Here is an 8,232-nt window from a genome sequence, read left to right as displayed (position 1 = left end):
CCCGGCACTCGCTTCGTCTTTCTCCCCTTGCCGACCAAACCCCCCAAAGCCGCCGCTCCCACGAGACCGAACCCGCCTCTCCGCTCGCCGCCTCTCCGCTCCTACCCGCACCCACCCCTCCTCCGGCATGTCAGACGTGAATCCCGGCTCCTCCACGGCGGCCGAATCGAGCGATCGGACTCGCTACGAGGCCCCGCAGCCCGCCGCCGCCAAGCTGCCCGGGCACCTGGCCTCCTCCACGGCGGCGATGCAGGGTGAGGGGACACGAGGCGGTGTTTCCCTGGGACTGGAGGAGGCCACCGCCGTCGACAACCCGCCCTCCGGCCAGGCCTCGGCGCTGCGAGGGGAGGGGGCGCGCAGAGGCGTTGCGCGGGGCCACACCGAAGAGCTCCCCACCCGCCGCTCATCCACGGCGCCCCCCGGAGCAGAGAGGACATGCGGCCGCGTTACGCAGGATCGTGAAGAGCTCCCTGCCCACCACGTGCGCTCCGGCTCCTCCACGCTGGCCCTCAACGCCACCGGCGGCACCGACGAGAAGGTGCGCTCCCCACCCGTCCCAACGCGGCTCCTCGTCGTCCGCGGCCAGAGGTGGGTTCACAGAAGATCAACTCGATAGACTCAGCGCCATCGTGAGGAATCTGAAGAGAGATGATCCCGCCTCAATCCGGGCTGTTTGTCACGAAGCACTGGCCCTTTATCACCGTGGTGAGAACAAATTGGCGACGGCCGTGGCTGACTATATTATTCACAAGGATAGATGCCCACAAAGCACTGTTGCTCTGAACCTGTCGGCGGCGCTCCACCAAAGTGTGGGAGCGGAGGTCATGGGCATTGTGCGACGTGGTCAGGAGGAGGCGATGGAGCTTAAGCGCCGTGGTCAGGAGCAGGCCCTGGAGCTTGTGCACTGTCGTGTGAAGGAGGCCAGCGCTGAGGCGGCGAGACACTACAATGCTGCGAGGACGCACTACCAGACCGCAGCAACTCTTGCTCCCCGCTGCATTGCAACAGCACTTGCTCGCGGCAGAGTCTTTGCAGCGTGTCAATGGTTCGTATCTGCAGAGCAGGAACTTGGCCGGGCCAGCGCCATCCAGATAGAAATTGCAGATGACCCACAGAAGCACAACATCGGTTACGAGCTCCCGTCCCACGGCAACTCTACGCCCAAGATGAGGGCCGAGTCCGCACACGCGGAGGTGCTGAGAGAGATTGCTATGTTCAGAGCAATGATATGCCAAGAATACGTTCCAAGGGAGTGCACAGAAGCTCTGACGCAGTTCAATTCTGGCCACTGTACTATAGAGGACGTGCTCGCTACGGCCAAAGACCTTGCTGATAACCACTCTTATTGCCGGAGGGTGCATACCTTTCTTGTACTAGCAGAGGTGCAGAGCATCGATGGTGCTCCTGAAGAAATTAGGATGCAGAAACTAGAGGACATACTGATTACCATGAACAGGAACACCAGAACATTCAGAAATTCAGTGCTTATTGCCCTCCTGCGTGCCCAGCTGCTGTTCATGACGGACAAGCTTGTTGATGCTTCCAATGAGATCGAAAGAGCATTGGACATCAGTGATCCAAGTGACCCAAGAGAAGAGGACGTCCCAGTCGGATCAACTGAAGGACTGGACCCTGATACCCGGATCAGTGCTGTGAAGACAGAATTGCATGAGTTGCTCACCTATATCTATGCTACTCTGGAATCGAAAGGTATGTCCCTTGAGCATTTTTTTTCTTGAGATTGTTCCATGAGCATAAGCCTTTTACAACGCATTGGGGCTTACATGAGTTGGTAAGTGCACTAAAAACCTTAGCAACTAATCTTCAAAATGCATACGATGCTTATCTTTTGTAGCATGCTTTCCATATTTAATTGTTTAATAAATAAACTTCTTCATGCATTGGTTGGTAGGCATTTTGCATAGGTCCACGCGCTTAGTATCATTTCTTCCCACATTTAATTGTTGAAAAAATTAACTCCTTCATGTCCATGTGCTTATCCTTAGCCTAGTCATAGTTGGGAGTAACTTAGACTAGCAACATATAACATGCATATGTTACTACTAGTCTATTTCCTCCATAGTGGGTAGTGTCATAGGTGTGGTAACATTCATATCTTAAGTTATTACTTTGTAGAGTCATTTTGCATTGGGAATCGCTATGTGATGGTAACATATTATGTTATTCTATTTGTCTCTCTTCTTTTAATTACTTGCCATGTCATACTTTTTTGCTTATGTGGTAAACTTCTTCATACTTTTTTTCTTGGCGCTTCTTTTGTAGCTAACCACAAGTTATTTGCAGACGCTCCATCCCCCTCCCAGGACACATGCAGGCCTAGGAGACAGAGTTCAGAAAGGAATTATGCTTTTATGTACACCCGCATTGGAAGAAAGTACCAGGAGCCGCCGCTCAAATTCATCGGTATTGAGGCCCCGAAGACGGTTGCAGAGCCAGTAACATATCCAGTCCATGTAAGTAATTATTACACTTCTTTGATAGGCTTAAATCCAGCCATAATCATCATCCGTTCTCAAATAAAGGCGTGTATGTTGTTTCACTCATACCAAAGCTAACCAAATTCATCAATATTTGCATGTTTTTTTCAGAAAAAAAACATCAATCATGGTAGTGTTACCCATTCGGCTTAGCTTGTAACTGGTTCAAATTTAGAGCATCTACAGCCCTTCTTGCAAAACTTAATTCTCTAAATTTCCTACCAGCCCTTCCCTAAACTTGACTCATCAAATGAGTTAGCCCCTACATGAAAGTCTCTCTCTATCTTTTTCCCCTTTCTTTCTTCTTCCTTTTAAGATGGTCATGAATTTACGCGGCCAACGACTACTTCTGACCATTAGATGATGTCTAGTAGCTAGCTAGGGCCTATGATAGACGATTTGCAAAAGCAATTTGGTAGATGCTCATCGAGCTCAATGGAGGTGTGCGAGGAAGGAGTGGAGAAAGTCGGCAAAATTTGCCCTCAACATACCATGGTTTGGGCACTTCTTCACCTGAATTAGTTCTCCTCCTGTTCGTTCTTCTTGTTCTCGACGGCGTGATTCATGCTGCAACGATTCGCTGCAGTTGGGGATGGTGGCCGGCGGCCGGCGGTCATGTTCTCATGCACATAATGCTTTGCTGTAGGTGTAGGTGCTGTATGTGTATGTGCTGCTCTCCCCGTTGCAGGGGAGGGATGGGAGGTGGGTTGGGGACTCCTAATTTGAGGAGTTAAACTTTTGAAGGAAGGGATAGGTTGGGTTAAAGAAAAATTATTTGTTCTTGAGGGGTCAACGGAATTTGGGGAACCTTATTTTTCAGTATGTGAACAAGTTTCTGTTTGTGCAGTTTGTTCGTGGTATATTGGTGCCGGTCGAGGAGTGGAACTTGTACAGAGACTTTTGTGCCAAAAGTTCGACCTGCACAGATGAGCAGATGGCATGTCATCTGTGTTGCTTTGAGGGGGCAGCTACCCTCATTCATCTCAAACGCGATGTAAGCCTTAGCACTTTTCAATTTCATTTTTATCTCCATGAAGAATTGGAGATGACAACTTGACCTCAATTTCCCATCGCAGGCAATTGTACATCACAAAAACAGACACGCGTGGAGGGATTCCATCAACTGCACGGAAGATGGGTGCCTTGTGCGTGCCAGAAACCAGCTTGACCTTGATCGTCATTGCTATTTTGCGCATCGTCTACCTCCTGAGTGGTGGACCACCACTTGATCGAAAATGCAGGTGAAGCCACCGGCCAGTTAGTGTCCACCATGAACAACTACTCGTTTCAACCGTTCTTCTGTAATGATGTGTGATTTCGTTGTGTTGGTGCTCGATTATGTAATGTGCTCCTCAAGGTGAGACATAAATTTCGTGACAAGCTACTCAACTCTGCTGTGCCAGTTTTCGTCGCTGTTTTGTGTTGTATTCGCTACTAAAGGTGTAGACCGCAGCCAACTGATATACACGAAGATTTTTCTTTCTGCGAATAAATGAGATTTTTATTGCTCAACCATGGGGATTACAATCATACCGGTGTAGCAACTCAATCTCATTTGGTCCAGACCGTAGGCAAACTGCCGTACGCACATGATGATGCCCTATCTGAGCTAGCCGGCGTTACATGAACGATGCATATGCACTACAGAGTACTCTCTACCCTGCTTAAGTAGACTCTTGATTTCACCCATTATGGCAGCCTTCGGCGATCGATCCGTCTCTGGCTGCAACTTGTGAGTCAGTTTCAATAACAAAAGGCTTCGTGCTCCAATCATAGGCTAGGGCAATTCCTTCCATGCACGCAGCAAGTTCCGCTTCAAGCGGGCTATTGCAAGTATGTAGATGGTGATATACACGAAGATTACTGCAAAATATTTCTGAACCTCTCTCCTGACTAAAACAGTAAAAATTCCGACCATGCCAAATAGACAAAGAACTGCTGCAACCCCAACATAGAGAACACAAAATGACACGTGTTTCTACGCCCAGGTTCAAATGCTCCCCGGAGTGAACTGTAAAATTGTATAAAATAGCAGAAAAATTCAAAAAATTCCAATTTTTTTTGTAAGATGGTCAAATGTGTGATGCCCGTGCCAAATTTGGTGGTGTTTGGACATCCGAGAAAAATTCAAAAAATTCTAATTTTTTTGTAAGATGGTCAAATGTGTGATGCCCGTGCCAAATTTGGTGGAGTTTGGACATCCGAGGAGCTCGTGGCAAATTTTTTTTTCAGGTATGCAAGACAGTTTGAAAAATATCATTGTTCATGGCTGATTTTTTCTTTCTTGGCGCGATCTCCTCGAATGTCGTTTGCCCATGAATTTATGCAAGCGCATAACGCACTCAAGCATCTTGCATGCAAAAAGAAAATCCATTTTTTCAAACAAGTCAAAAGATTTGCCATTTCATTGATTAAGGAAGAAGCTTAAGACAAAGCCGTGAGGCGGTGAGAAAAGAGAAGGCCTACTCTCGCGGCATTACAACACCCAAATGTTTGACACCCGCCAAAGCCCAAAGAGACACCTCCTCTTTAATCTGCTTAATAAGAGTCATCGAAGGGATTGTCGGTGTCAAAACCGTCGGATCTCGGGTAAGGGGTCCCGAGCTGTGGATCTTGGATCAATGGGGAACAAGGGACTAGGGACACGATGTTTACCCAGGTCCGGACCCTCTCAAAGAGGTAAAATCCTACGTCTTGTTTGATTATATTGCTTGTGTATATGAGGATTACAGAGTCGATCTGCCACGAGATTAGATGAACTAAACCCTAAACTAGTAGGATGATGGTTGTTGTCCTCTTTACGGGCTAAACCCTCTGGTTTATATGGACACCGGGGGTACTAGGGTTACACATGGTCGGTTACAAGAAAACGATAAACATGCCGATTCTTCTCATCTTGACTTGGAGGACACACCAAGGCATAAAAAGCTTCTTGTCCGGATACGGGGTCGTCCCGTAGTTTGGCCTTCTAGTAGTTACAAAGCGGCCCACCTGTCCGGCCCATGAGAGATAGACCGGATCCTCGAGGACCTCCTAATCCAGGACTCCCTCAGTAGCACCTGAACTAGCCTCCAACACCGGTGCTTCATCTTGACTCACCCGAGGTCTCCGTCTTGCGGGGTAAGTTCCTCTCCTTCTCTATGTTCAGCATAATATCCTTCAGTTGAGCCCCAAGAGCTGTTCCACTGGAATCAGACAATGTTCGGAATCTGAGCTGCCGATGTTAATTAGCCGCGAAGGCAGACCGCCCAAATATGAATAGTGTCCCTGTCTGACACTTTTTCGGCGAAGAGCCACACCCGGTCATACACATCGAACCATTGTGAAAACTCGCTTCGTGGTTCGAGGCAGCGCATCTATCGGCACATCCCATCAAGGTGGAGATCGTGCCCATTTTTTAAGGGATATGATCAATGATTTGGGTTATCCCACTTCACACATAACACCACGACTATATCGGGAAACGACGAGGCTTGGGGCGTAATAAGAGGACCTTTGGTATTACGGCTGATTATAAAAGGGGGAATAACCATCCTTATCTGTTTGCGCCTTCTCATTCGTCTAGCCTTTGCTTTTCCCAATCTTCAGAGCTCCAGCGCCCTGAGCAGTTGTTGGAAAGTGAGACCCCCTTCGAGCCACCCCTACTCTCTAGCGATGGCCAGATCTGGTGCTGGAGGCAAGTGGGAGGCCTCCATCGTCACTGGTGACGACATTGAGGACTTGAAATGCGCCGGTTACCTTCCAGCCGGAGTTGCGCAGAGGGCCAAGCCGTCCCTACGCCTCGACCAGGCAAGAGGGTGGTGTTCATCCCTCACTTCATTCGGGGGTTGGGCTTCCCGCTTCACCCCTTCGTCAGGGGGCTCATGTTCTTCTACGGGATGGATTTTCATAATCTGGCCTCGAATTCCTTCCTCCATATCTCGGCCTTCATCGTCATCAGCGAGGCTTTCTTGCGAGTCTGACCACACTTTGCCTTGTGGCTAAAGATCTTCAACATCACGCCGAAGATAGTCGACGGCCAGCAGGCAGACTGTGGTGGGGTGATGATCAACAAGCTTGCCCGGGTAAAGTGGACGGAGGGCACTTTCATCGACATTGTCAAAATTTGGCAAAAGGAGTGGTTCTACATTACAGAACCACGCGATGCGGCCTGGATGGTGGCTCCCAAATTCAGATCCGGATACCCAGCGAGGCTAACCTCATGGACCAGGAAAGGTCTTGATTGGGGGCCCACTGTAGAGGTGGAGGCGCTACAGAAGCGCGTCTCTAACATGATGAAGACAGGGGCCAAGCTGACCAACGTGATTCAGGTAATGCTCTGCTGCCGCCTCCTTCCCTGTCAACAAAGGGCCACCCCAATGTGGTCTTACGAGCTCACAGATCCAGCCATGGTACAATACTTCTATGGCACCACCCACGATAAGTTGTGGAAGGTGTTGTTCAAGCCCCAGAAGACGTGGCCGACCAAGAAGGAGGACATTGGTCTCGATGTCGATCACCCTCCACAAGAGGTAACGAGATTCTATTCACCATATGTTCGGATGTTAGCACTTTTCCAGTATTTTAACTCTCTCTTTCCTTCCTCCTTAGGGCTGGCTCGAGCAGGCCAAGAAGATTGATAGCCTGGCTCCATTACCCGAAGACCCCCAATCAGTCCTACTAGAGGAGATGCTGGTCGTGGCGCCGTACAAGATGCTAGAGAAGAAGGAGAAGCAAAAGAAGAAGGTGTCACGCCCAATATGCGACCCTATCCAAAAGGAACTCGAAGGTCCCACCAAGGATAGACCCGCATATTGAAACGCTTTTGCAAGGTGGATATCATTACATCAACATTACATAATAGATGGGGATACATACACAAGGCATACAATGCCACACGAATACAACATCACAATACATAAGAGCATCATCCGACTACGGATGAAACACAAACAAAAACTCAAACGACATCCACCCTGCTAGCTCAGGCTGCCGACTTGGAACCTATCCCCTGATCGAAGAAGAAGCAGAAGAAGAACTCCAAAACAAGCAAGCATCGCTCTCGCCTCATGATCATCGCATAACCTGTACCTGCAACTGTTGTTGTAGTAATCTGTGAGCCACGAGGACTCAACAATCCCATTACCATGGGTATCAAGACTAGCAAAGCTTAAAGGGAAAGGAAGGGGTAAAGTGGTGAGGCCGCAGCAGCGACTAAGCATATATGGTGGCTAACATACGCAAATAAGAGCGAGAAGAGAGCAAGCGGAACGGTTGTCAACTAGTAATGATCAAGAAGTGATCCTGAACTCCTACTTACGTCAAACATAACCCAGAAACCGTGTTCACTTCCCGGACTCCGCCGAGAAGAGACCATCACGGCTACACACGCGGTTGATGCGTTTTAATTCGGATCTGGTGTCAAGTTATCTACAACCGGACATTAACAAATTCCCATCTGCCAATAACCGCAGGCACGACTTTCGAAAGATTATACCCTGCAGGGGTGTCCCAACTTAGCCCATGATAAGCTCTCGCGATCAACAAAGGATATACCTTCTCCTAGGAAGACCCGATCAGACTCGGAATCCCGGTTTACAAGACATTTCGACAATGGTAAAACAAGACCAGCAAAGCCTCCCGCTGTGCCGACAAATCCCGATAGGAGCTGCACATATCTCGTTCTCAGGGCACACCGGATGAGCCAGACGTCGGGTTGGCATGGACCCTGGTTGCCCAGGGGGCGCCAGACATC

Source organism: Triticum dicoccoides, chromosome 2B, assembly GCF_002162155.2.
Source record: "Triticum dicoccoides isolate Atlit2015 ecotype Zavitan chromosome 2B, WEW_v2.0, whole genome shotgun sequence".
In the NCBI taxonomy this organism is placed as follows: Eukaryota; Viridiplantae; Streptophyta; class Magnoliopsida; order Poales; family Poaceae; genus Triticum; species Triticum dicoccoides.
Note: the sequence above shows the minus strand (reverse complement) of the source record.